Below are 15,427 nucleotides of genomic sequence, written 5' to 3'. Positions count from 1 at the left end.
TTTACTGCACTCAGAGCCATTCCAGCTAATTCATGGACATCAGTTTATCCAAATGAGAAAAGTGGTCTCCCGTCCTTCACCGGCTCGACTCAGAGGGCATTCAGCCAAGCACAGCCGGGCAAAACAATCCTTAAGATCTCTTTAAGCTATAATAAAGAAGACGAGTTTCAGAAGAAATAACATTCAGCTCCGGCAAAGAAGCACAGTCGCAAACCTTTTCCTCATCTTATTGCTGCTTCTGGTGTTTACAAAGTACAAACAGTAGCCTCGGAAACCTCCAGAGACTCTGCCGTCGGTAACCTCCTGTCAGATCTTCAGTTTAAATAGCCCCTTGATCAATCTGTGATGGGTTTTGGCAGTTAAATAGAAGGGAGTGAGTAAAATGACGCACAAAATGAATCCTTTTCAAGTTGTAAATGAGTGAGTCAGGATTCAGACTTGCTGAGATGCTCCAAATTAAACCCCGTGCTCTAATTTTAAGCATGCTCCGTCTTACCGTTCTGCTGTTGTCTCTCTCAGGCTCGAATCACCTGGAACTCTTGAGCATGTCTCTAGCAATGTGCTTGCACCAGGCCAGGCTCACACAGCAACTGAATTCACATCTTTCTGCACTAGCAAGCTGAAATGGTACGGCCGTACTACAACCAAGAAAGGGGGAAGCAAAAGCAGGGGAAAGGAAAAAAAAAAAAAAAAAAACACCCAGAAATACCTAGAGAAGCTAATCTCAACGGAATAAGACCAAAAATGGTTCAGAAGAACACAAAGGACATGCTCACATTCAGGATCAATAGCTTTAGCACTTTAATTTTTTTTTCCCAAAAGAATCTCTTTTTTTTTTTTTCCTCTAAACACGATGGACTTGCCTGTGGAGTTCCCAGGAAGACAGAGTAACCCAGGCTCTGCAGCAGCATTGCAGCCAAAGTAACCGTGAATATTCTGCCCAGGCAATTCACAACACACTATCTCTTCAGAAAGATATTGATTTGCAATGCAGGGCTGCCTCAAAAGAATACAGAATGGGAGCCAAATAGATAATGGTGATTGCACAGGAGGAAAAACATTTAATCAAGGGGATGTACCTCATCATGCTCGATTCAATTTTTTAAAAGCACTGGGGCAAGCCAGTAAGTGTCTTGAGTGACAAACTCATTAAACAGTAATCTGAGGTCCTAGAGAAGGCCAAGTTTAGGCTGTCATCATTTGCATTTGTGCTGCAAAAGCCACTAAAACGTTTACGGTTTCTATGTGCATAGATTTCTCATATGCAAATGAGGCATGATGAGAACTCTAAAATAACCATGCACCAAATATGAGAGGTTAAAAAAAAAAAAAAATGCACAGGTGTAGCATTTACGGAACCAAAGTGGTAAAATACATAGTAATGAGCCTGCAGAATTCTTGATGGGAGTTACAGCTCATATGACCCTCAAAAGTAAAATATCAACACAAACCAGATCTCAAAATCCTTAGGCTAATTGTGTCAAGTCATGCCACACACGGTGCTGGGTGGCCAGGAAAGATCCCAAACTGCCACTCTCGTAGCTACCCCTACAGGAGAGAGACTGATCTACAACTCACCCTTGTTTAAAGTTATCTCCTACCCTCAGAAAACAGAATTGCAAAAGGGCAAAAAAGTAGATTAGGACACAACCAAGAAATATATTAGGCAACAAATCAAAAGAGTCAGGCATGACATCTGACCTCACAGACATTCACTTAATTAAGAAATCAAAGGACAAGAAGAGATAACAACAATGTCAAATATTTCTATAGCTCCCAGGACTAGTGCACACTCATCAAGTAATCTCAGGGAGAGAGCAGCATTGAAATACATGCAATGCCACATGTAGAATAGATGGCTGATGGGAAGTTGCTTTTTGTGCTCTGTGACGACCCAGAGGCGTGGGATGGGGGTGGGGTGGGAGGGAGGTTCAAGGGGGAGGGGATGCATGTATACTTGTGGCAGAAACCAACACAACATTGTAAGCAATTATCCTCCAATTAAAAACAAATTAAAAACAAGAAATCCCAGGGAAAAGTGCTTCCCCTTTACATCCTAACTGGTTTAAAGGAATCATCTCCCGCATCCTCTGTTTGCAAACCATCCTCATCTTCATCCCTCTCAGTGGCAAAGGGAAGGCACTGAACTTTTTTCTGCAACACAAAAGCTCATCCAAAAATCTTACAAAAGGTTCTTCAAACACAAATAGTATGTACTTTGCTCTTCACAACAGCCAGGAAAGAAAGTGATCTCCTTAATATCGGAAAACTATCGAGTTAGATGAACTTCGCTTCTGTGCAGCAGACATCATTTCAGCAAGTCTCTCAAGAATCTGGAGCTGTGTTTGCAACTGCTCAAGCTCCAGCCCACAAAGACTCTCCTTTTTCAGAACCAACAACATTTACTTGAATCATTTAAGCCTTTGAATCATTAACCGTATGCTGCCTCATAAAACTCTCCTATAGTACCGGCATTTCCCCCGATGAAGGCTCTTGCGGAACATCGCCTGGAAAATCCCATGGACAGAGGAGCCTGGTAGGCTACAGTCCATGGGGTTACAAAGAGTCAGACACAACTGAGCAACTTCACTTCACCTTTTTTGTTTTTTACTCCTCCATAGCACGTTAACACAATGCTACACATCTAGCAAATATTAAATTAAAAATTTTAAGAATTAGTGAATTTCCCAACTCCGTATTTTAAGGCTTAGATAATCTCCCCTCCCCTATGACTCAACATTCCCTGACAAAAATCCACGTCAGAAGTGTTAGCTTCAGTTTCTTCATTTAAGTAGTGCCTATGTGTTTTTTCTTTCTAGAGAGTTGGTAGATAAGGGCATGTACAGTGTTTGTGTTCACTAAACTATTCTGTATAAAACCCAATAAACTTAACACAATAATCTGCCTTATTCTTTCATTTATTCATTCAACGAATAGGTACTGATGCACCCAGCAATGAGCAGCCTTGTTCTCTGCAATTGAAGACTCCTTCTCCTGACTTAGGTGGGTCCTCAGGTAGCTCCTCCTCAGAGCCCTCCTCGAGCTCCCCTTTGCGTTGGCGCCCCCTCACCCCATCACACTGCACTATTCTCCCTTCGCTATCTAAATTATTTATTTGTCTTCCTCCCCGACTAGAACACAAACTGCTCAAGAGCCTGGAATTCTCGTTGGCTCTCCTGTGTTTCCCTAGCCCCTAAAACAGTCTCAGCACTTGTTATACCAATCAGTATTAGGAGGAGCTGCTGATGACAGGAGTTCAAACCAACTGAGTGGAAATGGATGGGAAAGCTTGAGAGACGTGTGGGGGAAAGAACGGTGTCACCAAATATATACAAGTAAACAAGAAGCTTGGCCATGGAACAAAAGTAAGGAGAGACGCTGAGGGCAAAGCTGTGGAAAATTAATCATTATGCTCATGTTTTACAGGAAGGATTCGCTGTCTACTGCTATGGAGACTATCTTTATTAGGGGACACTGAGGTGTATATCAAACCACACCACAGAAGAGCATTCGTAGAGATTAAGATAAAGGGTCTGTCTTCAAAGAGAAGAGACAAAGTCTTTTGAAAAAACACCATCTCAGTGGACATGGAGGAAAAGATGGGAAAGAAACCGACAAAAATACTAGGTACTAACATCTACTTTGATCATATGTACAAGTAAACAAAACTTGATCCCTTGAAATGCCTGCCTTTATGAAAAAAAAATGCACTTTTGTGACATTTTAAATATCGCATAATAAACAAAAACTAATCTTCAATTGATGGTGGGGTCAATTATGAACCAGTGACAGCCAGCAGGCTTTAACAGCAAGTATACAGGGCCACTGCCTCCTGATCTCATTAATCGATATTTGTGAGCTCCTCGGCTTCACTGAGATGGTTCATCCTTTCTTTGCCATTAAGCTTTCCTGCTTACAGCTGTAAATGTGCCACTTCCTTCTAACACCACCACACCCTCCTCAGTCTTGCCACAGATTCTTCAACCATCCCTGTGCTGGGCAGCTTAGATAAACAGGCTTATTAGAACACCGGGCAAACAGAGGTCTGAGTCAAAGGGTATGCTCAAAGCAGAACTAGGAACTTTCTCCTGAGTGGAAAAATATTAGCTCAGGCAGCCACTGACCACAGGCTTCACCATATAGTCTTTGTGGTATTTCGAATCTGTGTGGAAACTCTTGCTTCGTATCACCCTACGTGGAGCTGTCTCAGACATATAGGCTGCCAGATGTCTGACCTTCACACAAGTAGGGCCATACAGACAGATGGGACCAAGAAAGATTAAACCTGGAGAAAACAAGTACATGAGAAAAGGGATGCCATTTATGATTAAAACTCTCCAGAAAGCAGGAATAGAAGGAACATACCTCAACATAATGAAAGCTATATATGACAAACCCACAGCAAGCATTACCCTCAATGGTGAAAAATTGAAAGCATTTCCCCTGAAATCAGGAACAAGACAAGGGTGCCCACTCTCACCACTACTGTTCAACATAGTGTTGGAAGTTTTGGCCACAGCAATCAGAGCAGAAAAAGAAGTAAAAGGAATCCAGATAGGAAAAGAAGAAGTGAAACTCTCACTGTTTGCAGATGACATGATCCTCTACATAGAAAACCCTAAAGACTCTACCAGAAAATTACTAGAGCTTACCAATGAATATAGTAACATTGCAGGATATAAAATTAACACACAGAAATCCCTTGCATTCCTATACACTAACAATGAGAAAACAGAAAGAGAAATTAAGGAAACAGTACCATTCACCATTGCAACAAAAAGAATAAAATACTTAGGAGTATATCTACCTAAAGAAACAAAAGATCTATACATAGAAATCTATAAAACACTGATGAAAGAAATCAAAGAGGACACAAACAGATGGAGAAATATACTGTGTTCATGGATTGGAAGAATCAATATTGTCAAAATGGCTATTCTACCCAAAGCAATCTATAGATTCAATGCAATCCCTATCAAGCTACCAATGGTATTCTTCACAGAACTAGAACAAATAATTTCACAATTTGTATGGAAATACAAAAAACCTCGAATAGCCAAAGCAATCTTGAGAAAGAAGAATGGAACTGGAGGAATCAACCTGCCTGACTTCAGACTCTACTACAAAGCCACAGTCATCAAGACAATATGGTACTGGCACAAAGACAGAAATATAGATCAATGGAACAGAATAGAAAGACCAGAGATAAATCCACGAACCTATGGACACCTTATCTTTGACAAAGGAGGCAAGGATATACAATGGAAAAAAGACAACCTCTTTAACAAGTGGTGCTGGGAAAACTGGTCAACCACTGTAAAAGAATGAAACTAGAACACTTTCTAACACCATACACAAAAATAAACTCAAAATGGATTAAAGATCTAAATGTAAGACCAGAAACTATAAAACTCCTAGAGGAGAACATAGGCAAAACACTCTCCGACATAAATCACAGCAAGATCCTCTATGACCCACCTCCCAGAATATTGGAAATAAAAGCAAAACTAAACAAATGGGACCTAATGAAACTTAAAAGCTTTTGCACTACAAAGGAAACTATAAGTAAGGTGAAAAGACAGCCCTCAGATTGGGAGAAAATAATAGCAAATGAAGAAACAGACAAAGGATAAATCTCAAAAATATACAAGCAACTTCTGAAGCTCAATTCCAGAAAAATAAATGACCCAATCAAAAAATGGGCCAAAGAACTAAACAGACATTTCTCCAAAGAAGACATACAGATGGCTAACAAACACATGAAAAGATGCTCAACATCACTCACTCACTCATTATTCAAGAGAAATGCAAATCAAAACACAATGAGGTACCATTACACGCCAGTCAGGATGGCTGCTATCCAAAATCTACAAGCAATAAATGCTGGAGAGGGTGTGGAGAAAAGGGAACCCTCTTACACTGTTGGTGGGAATGCAAACTAGTACAGCCACTATGGAGAACAGTGTGGAGATTTCTTAAAAAACTGGAAATAGAACTGCCATATGACCCAGCAATCCCACTTCTGGGCATACACACTGAGGAAACCAGATCTGAAAGAGACACATGCACCCCAATGTTCATCGCAGCACTGTTTATAATAGCCAGGACATGGAAGCAACCTAGATGCCCATCAGCAGATGAATGGATAAGGAGGCTGTGGTACATATACAACATGGAATATTACTCAGCCATTAAAAAGAATTCATTTGAATCAGTTCTAATGAGATGGATGAACTGGAGCCCATTATACAGAGTGAAGTAAGCCAGAAAGATAAAGACCAATACAGTATACTAACACATATATATGGAATTTAGAAAGATGGTAACAATAACCCTATATGCAAAACAGAAAAAGAGAACACAGAATGTACAGAACTAGACTTTTGGACTCTGTGGGAGAAGGCGAGGGTGGGATTTTCGAGAGAACAGCATCAAAACAATGTAATATTATCTATGAAGTGAAGACAGATCACCAGCCCAGGTTGGATGCATGAGACAAGTGCTCAGGGCTGGTGCACTGGGAAGACCCAGAGGAATTGGGTGGAGAGGGAGGTGGGAGGGGGGATCAGGATGGGGAATACATGTAAATCCATGGCTGATTCATGTCAGTGTATGACAAAACCCACTGCAATGTTGTAATTAGCCTCCAACTAATAAAAATAAATGAAATAAATAAATAAAAATAAAAAAGAAAAGAAAAAAGGGATTTGGAGGGGGTGGGCTGGGGGTGGGGGGCTGGGCGGGTGGGGTGTGTGTGTGTGTGTGTGTGTGTGTGTGTGTGTGTGTGTGCGTGTGTGTACGCGCGCACGCGTGCACCCACATGCTCAGTCGTGTCCGACTCTTTGCCACCCCATGGACTGTGTAGCCCATCAGGCCCCTCTGCCCATGGAATCTCCCAGGCAAGAATACTGGAGTGGGTTGCCATTTCCCATTCCAGGAGATCTTCCTGACCCAGAGATCTAACCCATGTCTCTTGTGTCTCCTGCATTGGCAGGCAGGTTCTTTACCACTGTGCCATCTGGAAAATCCAGAAAAAAGGAATAGAGAAAGGTTTTTTCAAAAACTGAAAAAAGACAAGAAAACATTAAGGAAACCGTTTAAAGATTAGGAAACAGGTAAAGAGAAAAGGTTACTTTATGCATGTAAGTCTAATACAATGTCATTTACTTTATGAATTAATATCATTAAATACTTAGGTCTAAAGAGGGGACACAGTTTATATTATTTTGAAAAGTGATAGAGAAAAGATTGAAATTTTCCCCAAAAGAGGTTCAATTTCAATTATAATAGCTCCATGAAACCCTAGCAATTTCTTTCTATTGTAAACCTTTACAGCGAAATGTTCACATTATGATTGGTTTGCAAATGTTCAGGATATTTCAGTAAACCTAACCCTTAACTTTTTAAGAAGCCCTAAAAACTTCATGACTTAATACTTCTCCTCTGGTGTCAGTCATTACCTAATTCCCACATATTCATCGAAATGTTATTTACTGAAAATACTTTCTCAAATGATGTAACTGACAAGGGATTAACCTCCAACATATATAAACAGGGGGCTTCTCTGGTGGCTCAGATGGGAAAGAATCTGCCTGCAAAGTGGGAGACCCAGGTTTGATCCCTGGGTTGGGAAGATCCCCTGGAGAAGGGAATGGCAACCCACTCCAGTATTCTGGCCTGGAGAATCCTATGGACAGAAAAGCCTGGCAGGCTGCAGTCCATAGGGTCACAGAGTCAGCCATGACTGACTGACTAACACCCACATACAAATAGTTCATACAAGTCAATATCAAAAAAACAAATAAATGCCCCAATCAGAAAATTGGCAGAAGATCTAAACAGACATTTCTCCAAAGGAGACATACAGATGGCCAAAAGGCACATGCAAAGATGCTCAACATCACTAGCTATTAGGGAAATGCAAATCAAAACTACAATGAAGTATCACCTCACAATGGTCAGAGTGGCCAACATCAAAAGTCTACAAATAATGAATGCTGGAGAGGATGTGGGGAAAAGAGAACCCTACTACACTGTTGATGGGAGTGTAAATTGGTACAGCCACTATGGAAAAGTATGAAGGTTCCTTAAAAAACTAAAAATAGAGCTACCATACGATCCTACAATCTAACTCCTGGGCATATTTCTGAAGAAAACTGTAATCTGAAAAGATACACACATGACAATGTTCACTGCAGCACTATTGCCAAGACACACAAGCAACGTAAATGTCCATCAACAGATGAACAGATAAAGAAGATGTGGTATGTTTACACAATGGAATACTACTCAGCCATAAAAAAGAATGAAATGCCATTTGCAGCAACAGAGATGGACTTTGAGATTATCTAAGTGAAGCAAGCCAGACAAAGACAAATATCATATGATATCACTTACATGTGTAATACAGAAAAAACTGATACAAATGAATTTATATACAAAACAGAAGTAGAGCCAGGACACAGAAAACAAACTTAGCGTTACCCAAAAGGAATGAGGGAGGGATAAATTAGGAGTTTGGAATCAACATATACACACTATTATATATAAAATAGATGAGCAACAAGGACCTACTGTGTATCACAGGGAACTATACTCAATATTTTATAATAACCTATAAGGGAAAAGAATCTGAAAAGAGATACATATGTATGCATAACTGAACCACTTGGTTGTACACCTGAAGTAAGCACGACCTTGTAAATCAACTATACTCCAACTTAAAAAAAAAAAATCTCAAAATACTGTGAAATTCTGGAGGAGTCTGAATTGAATGTTTAAAAGTCATTTCTTAACCACATACCAAAAACATCGACATGTCATTCATGGCATTTCATAGAAACTTTGCGATTTTCTCCTTGAGTGACAGTTGTTCAGTCATGCCTGACTCTTTGCAACGCCATGGACTGTAGCCTGCCAGGCTCCTCTGTCCATGGAATTTTCTCCTTAATATTACACAATTTTGAATGTTTTTCTAAATTCTGGAGGGAGAAAAATGAACCAATTTTAACAGTAAATGTGGATAATTCCACCAACCAATACATTTGTTCCTGAAAAACATTGCATTCTGTTAAACTGCACCCTGAAAACAAGGTTATTTATTGGGAAAATAAGACTGAGGACAGACTATTCAAAACCCATGCACCTAGAGCACTAATAAAAAAAAAAGTAATGAATCCCTGGAGAAGGAAATTGCAACCCACTCTAGTATCCTTACCTGGAAATTCCATAGACAGAGGCACCTAGAGGGTTATAGTCCATGGGGTCACAAAGAGCGGACACGACCACGCACCTGAGCATGGGCATGGTTTCTCACAGAAGATACGCTGTTCTCCTGGAAACCAAAGCTATCAACCATCAGAGGATAATCCACTAAAGCTCTATAAATGGTCACAGGACATTCTTTACCATCACAATCTTTTTCAGGGGAAATTGCTTGAATATTTTCCTAAGGACATTTCTGCATAACTGAAAACTCAGAGCTGACTGTAAAAATGTCTATTCTAGGCTCTCTTTATGTGATGAGGTAGGATGCAGATCACTCTAACAGTGTAACAGAAACAACCTTTCCTTTTTTCTCAATTTACTTTTCTAATTGTTTGTTGCCAATACATGTAAATTAATTTTATAATTAATATAATTATATATATTATAACTAATTTACATGTAATTTGACTTTGATTAATTCACTTATTAATTTTAATAATTTATAAAACTCTTATTTGACCAAGCCCCCCCAAAAAAATATTAACACACCCACACAGGCCACATCTTCCTCCTCTCTGAATTCCCTACAGTGCTGATATTAGGTCTTGCATACAATAGATAGATGCACCATCAATGTTTCTTGGCTAGAGGTAAATCCTGTGCTGGTCTCTGTGAACTGCAGAAAACAAGTCGAGGTGAAAACAATTCAGTTATGAACTTTATTCTAGGTCGAAAAAGTCCAAAAATAAAGCTAGAGCAGCAGAGCTTTAGATTACGTTTGCTAAAAAGCAGCATGGAAGGTAGAGAATCAGGAATCTAAAAACAGAAACAGGCTACAATAATTAAGACAGGCTTTATTTTTGCCTGTATTTCAAAAATCTGAGGTCTGATCACAGTTCTGCTTCTACGCAAGGTTTTAGCCTAATCCTTTTCAGGGAACAATTTTCTTCCTTGCTCTATGTTGTGCATCCCTGGGTGTGTGTCCTCAATTACCCAGGGTAACAACCTGTTTGCATCTCAGTCTTTGCTTCTCCTTTTCTAATCCCCATCACATAAGACTTGTATTTGGACTAAAACATATGGTTTTTACACAAATATACACACATATCTATGAACTTAATAATTATTCAGGTGATCTACAAAATGCACAGGCATTCCCATGGCCCAATAGAATGTTTTCTATTAACACCCAAGCAGAAACACAATAGGATTGTTGATGTGGTATGAGATAAAGCAGAGGAATCCAGATGCAAAACAGATTTTGTCATAACCACATTCACAAAAGAACAGTATCAGAGAGTTCCAAAAATGTAGAACAAACATGATCTGAGAAACATGAATTAAATTACAAGACTGCAGTGGCCGATACAAAATCCTCAGGTAGCTAGCAGCAAGAAGAAAGGCAAAAGCATTGAGAAAAGATGTGAGGGTTTTTCTCCCTTCCTGGTGTCAAGATTCCAGTAAGGACAGACGCTACAAATCCATGACTATCAAAAGCTTCTTAAGGAACCAAGTCTTTCGTCTTTCTCTCTCTTTCTCTCTCTTTTTAACTTCTCTAAGTTTTTGAGTTAACTGTGAAGAGAGGAGAACAAATTTTCCAGTTCAGGGTTAAAAGTCAGCTTTCTTGCTTTTAGGGACTTTATCTAGCTTTCTAAAATTTCACTTGGTTAGAAAATCATAAAAATCCCAGAATGAAAAAAGCTTTCTTTAAAGAGCTTGCCAAACAGATTTACAGAAATAACTTTAAATTAAATTATATTTGGCATTCTTAAATCTACAAACAACCCTAACTAAGGAACTCATGCGTACTTTCAAATATTAAAATGGAGTATTCATTAAGTAGTCTTTCCTTTGTCTCATCTAGACACTTAAGCAATAAAGTAGGATGCTAGACCATGGGAAAGAATGGAAAACAATGCTGTACCTTCAACAATAAACATTCATGATAATATAAAGATGACTAACTAAAGAAACTCACAACTGAAATGAAAACATGTCCTAGGTAATCTAATTAACTGCTGTGGAAAACATCTTAGTATTGATATTTGCCTTTTCAAGCTAGTACTGATATAATTTAGAACATTCTGAAACCACATGGACGTCATCCTCAAAGAAGAGAAAGCAAATCAAAGTGATCATTTATCTAAGGAGGAATCACCATGTTACCATCATATTACCAGTCCAATCTCACTGGTGCAACAAAGAATGACATTTGCTGCAAATGTGCGTAAGCAGCAAGGATATTAACAACCCTGAAATGCTGTAACCTCCCCTTAAAATAGTGACTTCCCAGGAGGCACAGTGGTAAAGAATCTGCCTGCCAATGCAGGAGATGCCAGAGAACCATGTTCGCTCTCTGGTTACTGAAATAGGTTCCTGTTTCCAAGAAGAAGTAGAACCGGTAGTTCCAAATGGCCCGCACATCTTTTCCCTTTGCCTGGAATGGATCCTCCCTGACGCCACCCACCACAGTCTTGGGAGGGCTGTGCCCTGTCTAGCAGCAGACAAGAGCTCCAACTTGGGCCAGTCATTCTCTGGGACTTTTCCAACCAAAACTGAGCTGTACCTCACCTCTGCCCCTCTGAGGGCAGCAAAGCAAAGAAAACATCAACTTACAAGCAGCCAGTGTCAGCGTTTCCCGCCTGCTAAGAGAATCCAGACAGGGATGCTGAACTACCAAGTACTAAGAGGAATGATGAGGGCAAGAGAGAGCACAGACAACGTGGAACCCTTTATCCTAGCCCTTGACGACCAACCACCTGCTTCTCTGACTTTCTAAAGCCTGGCTGTCAAGTCCTTGCTTCTATTCTGTCACACTACCTTCCCAATGGAGAAGGCAATGGCACCCCACTCCAGTACTCTTGCCTGGAAAATCCCAGGAACAGAGGAGCCTGGTGGGCTGCCGTCTATGGGGTCGCACAGAGTCAGACACGACTGAGCAACTTCACTTTCACTTTTCACTTTCATGCCCTGGAGAAGGGAATGGCAACTCACTCCAGTGTTCTTGCCTGGAGAATCCCAGGGATGGGGGAGCCTGGTGGGCTGCCGTCTATGGGGTCGCACAGAGTCAGACACGACTGAAGTGACTTAAGAGGCAGCAACAGCACCTTCCCAATAAATCTCATTTTTTTCTTTAGTGACTTCAAGTTGATTGTCAGTTCTTTGTAACCCAGAGTGCTACTGTCATTTCACACGGAAATACATGTAGAAGGATGCAGAGCTACTGGGAAACACTAATGTCAGAGCTAGAGCTAAGTAACAATAGATGTGCTGCTTTAAACTCTAGGAAAAGAGGATTTAAGGTTGATGTTGACTTTAAGGCTGATGTTGATGGCAGGAAAGGAGGGTTTAATAGCAGGCAAAGGTTTCAGCTATCTCATAAATCTACCATGTATAATATTTCTATAAACTGTTACTAAATTATCATATATGTTAAAATTATTTATTCTTATAATTTACAGGGGAAATTATATACCTACCATAAGTCATGGAGCATGACCTATTACTCAGTTATCTGTACCTGTAGGATACCTGAATGCCTGTACCGGTTACTTTACCCAGGCATCCAAGTTGCCATAATAGCATAAATTCACATTCTAGGCACCTAAAGGGAAATAAACTGACTTGGCCTTGTAGCTGCCACTTATAAATCATTAGCACCCACAAGTAGCTAAGAAATGTCACAGGAATTATGAAAGGGAAATCAGTTTGTTATACCAACCCGGGCATTAAAGATTTCTGGCCATGAAGGAAAGAGGGTTATTAAAAATTAAAGAACTAACAGCAAGGGGATTTTGGAAAAAGCCACAGAAGTACACTAGGGACTGGTGGAGTATGTAAAGAAAGTGCTAGGAAGACATAAAGTAAACTACATTTTCTGTATTTCATTAAGAAAGGATTTTTTTTTCTAGACTTGATATTAAGCATTCAAGATGAACGAACCTGCTGCTCTCACAGATACTTATACAAATATTAAATGTAATACAAGTAACAACTGCCATAGAATAAGGAAAATGAAATACTAAGGGAGTTCAGAATGAGGGAGGGCTCAGAACGAAGGAGCCTCTGAATGAGGCCGAGCAAAATTGGCAGATTTTCACTTAAAGTCATCAAAATTCTGAATACTATAGTTACAAGGAATTTAACAGGTAAAATGTTGGGGAGAAGTATACATCCAAACACTAGCAATGACCACTCCTAGCACAATAACTGTTATCAATATTTGGATGTAATTCGATAATTCTACAAAGTCCCTTTGTAAAACCATAGGAGAACAGCTTAGAAGACTCGAACAACTTCCGTGATTTGAACCCTCATGAACAATGGTTCTTTTCTTCCCTCTGGTGGAAGATTATCTGGATGAACTCCAGGGACTCCATGTACACTGCCTGCCCATATGGTTCAAAGATGTGTTTTCTCCTAGTTACCCTGGACACAGACAACCAAATTCTTTTTTCGTATTGCTTAAGGAAAACTGACCTTTGAAAACTGTTGCAACAGCAAGTCACAAAGAACTCAGAGAGCATCTTTACTTCTGATTCCTCTCTCCAGTACTAATTCTAACGTAGGGCTGGTAGAATTTTACTTTTCACAAAACAAAGGCAAAATCTACCTACTTATAAGACAAGTTCTCCCCTGAAGCATCTGATTGCCTCAATAGTCACTGTTTCTCCTAATCATTGAAGCAAGATTCAGTCCATACAAAAGTTCCTATGAAAAAAAATATAATAAAATAATTCCATTCACACTTCTTGGATGACCCCATCACAATTAGTTTCTCATAAAGGCACAGAGTAACTGCAGCACTTCAATCTGAAACTCCAATACTTTGGCCACATGATGCAAAGAGCTGACTCATTTGAAAAGACCCTGATGCTGGGAAAGATTGAAGGCAGGAGGAGAAGGGGACGACAGAGGATGAGATGGCTGGATGGCATCACCAACTCAATGGACATGAGTTTGAGTAAACTCTGGGAGTTGGTGATGGACAGGGAGGCCCGGCGTGCTGTGGTCCATGGGGTCGGGAAGAGTCTGACACGACTGAGCGACTGAACTGGACTGAACTGCAGCACAGGCAGGACCACCTGATTTCAAGGAAATATAACCACGTAGCAACCCACCTGGAACATTCTGAAAGAGATGGGAATATCAGACCACCTGACCTGCCTCCTGTATGCAGGTCAGGAAGCGACAGTTAGAACTGGACATGGAACAACAGACTGGTTCCAAATAGGAAAAGGAGTACGTCAAGGCTGTATATGATCACGCTGCTTATTTAACTTATATGCAGAGTACATCATGAGAAACATTGGGCTGGAAGAAGCACAAGCTGGAATCAAGACTACCCGGAGAAATATCAATAACCTCAGATATGCAGATGACACCACCCCTATGACAGAAAGTGAAGAAGAACTAAAGAACCTTCAGATGAAAGTGAAAGAGGAGAGTGAAAAAGTTGGCTTTAAACTCAACATTCAGAAAACTAAGATCATGACATCCAGTCCCATCACTTCATGGCAAATAGATGGGGAAACAATAGAAACAATGAGAGACTTTCTTGGGCTCCAAAATCACTGCAGATGGTGACTACAGCCATGAAATTAAAAGATGTTTGTTCCTTGGAAGAAAAGCTATGACCAACCTAGACAGCATATTAAAAAGCAGAGACATTACTTTGCCAACAAAGGTCTGTCTAGTCAAGGCTATGGTTTTTCCAGTGGTCATGTATGGACGTGAGAGTTGGACTATAAAGAAAGCTGAGTGCCGAAGAACTGATGTTTCTGAACTGTGGTGTTGGAGAAGACTCTTGAGAGTCCCTTGGACTGCAAGGAGATCCAACCAGTCCATCGTAAAGGAGATCAGTCCTGAATATTCATTGGAAGGACTGATGCTGAAGCTGAAACTCCAATACTCTGGCAACCTGATGCGAAGAACTGACTCACTGGAAAAGACCTTGATGCTGGGAAATACTCAAGGCAGGAGTAGAAGGGGATGAGATGGTTGGATGGCATCACCTACACTATGGACTGGAGTTTGAGTAAGCTCCAGGTGTTGGTGATGGACAGGGAAGCCTGGCGTGCTACAGTCCATGGGGTCGCAAAGAGTCAGACATGACTGAGTGACTGAACTGAGCAACCCACCATGGTTAAGATAATTCCTCTCGGGCTTCTCCGGTGTCTCAGTGGTAAAGAATCCACCTGCCAATGCAGGAGCCACCGTT

The 15,427-nt window shown here is 40.4% G+C and overlaps 1 protein-coding gene across 1 annotated transcript in view; it reads right to left on the bottom strand.

Moving 5' to 3' along the window:
- Window positions 1-15,427, bottom strand: part of CDK14 (cyclin dependent kinase 14) — a 660,346-nt gene that overhangs the window by 529,517 nt on the left and 115,402 nt on the right. The window lies entirely within an intron of this gene.

Source organism: Cervus canadensis, chromosome 3 (genome assembly GCF_019320065.1).
Source record: "Cervus canadensis isolate Bull #8, Minnesota chromosome 3, ASM1932006v1, whole genome shotgun sequence".
Taxonomy (NCBI): domain Eukaryota; kingdom Metazoa; phylum Chordata; class Mammalia; order Artiodactyla; family Cervidae; genus Cervus; species Cervus canadensis.
This window is presented reverse-complemented; position numbering and strand designations above follow the sequence as displayed.